Source organism: Aplysia californica, unplaced genomic scaffold, assembly GCF_000002075.1.
Source record: "Aplysia californica isolate F4 #8 unplaced genomic scaffold, AplCal3.0 scaffold00435, whole genome shotgun sequence".
Taxonomy (NCBI): Eukaryota; Metazoa; Mollusca; class Gastropoda; order Aplysiida; family Aplysiidae; genus Aplysia; species Aplysia californica.
In genome coordinates, this window is record NW_004797705.1 from 8,505 (window position 1) to 9,569 (window position 1,065).

The window sequence follows — 1,065 nt, forward strand, 5'->3', positions numbered from 1 at the left end:
TATATATTTTTAAAAAATTAAAAAAACCTTTTTTTTTTACCGTATAGATCTATAAATATTGTATATATAAAAAAAAAAAAATGTCATTATACAGCGGCGTCCAAAAGAAACTTGAAAATGTAATCACCAAATCATCGTGTTAGTTAAAGCCGTGCATTACTCACTCATACAGCCCAATAATTTAAAGCTAAATAAATTCTGCACCACCTGACACAACAATAACTCATCTATGGAGGCGCCCGAGACAACTAGGTCACTCAAAATTGACCTTAATAAACTATCAGGCTTGGCACAATTGTGCGAATTTTAAAAAACGTAAAATTGTTTTCGCGCGTGCATTGAGGAGCATTAATTTTGATTGCACAATGAAAGGAGAATTTTGCGTCTGAAATATATAATACTTTATTTCGATAGTTTCTAACAAAACAGAAAACAGAGCAATCACAAATACCACACAAACCTTGAACTTAACATTAAATGTGCTCCTGGTTATTTTGCTTAGGGGCCATTGGTTTTAAGTAGTGCACGAACCCTTTGGGCATCGACTCTATTAAATTTTGGTCATTTCATCCCAAATGTCACAGAGAGTTGCAAACAGAGGGTCTGAATGAGTGAATTGGAAGTAATGGAAGCAAAGTACGCCGCTTTTCTTCAGTTGCTGTTTCATGGGACTTCACATAAATCTAGGCCACCTGTCCTGTAGGATTCATATCGGGGCTATTTATTGGTGACCACTCCAATTTTGATTTCATTTGGTTTTCCAAGAATTGCCTAGATCTAGTGGCATTGGCCATGTGGCTGTGAGAAAGTGCTTTGCTATGCACGTAGATATCTACTTGAATGACACCATGACGAAAATAAGGGTTTAAGACCTGATGTTCTAGCACTGGCGCGATGATGGAGTCCACTAAACCAGGCCATCCAGTGATTCTCACGAGGGCGGTTCTGTTCATCCCCCCCGAGACCACCCAAAACCATGGCAGTTTCGTGACCTCTGTTCCTCATTGCATTGCAGATAATTGTGTCTGAAATCTAATACGGGGTGCCCACTACGGATGAGATCCC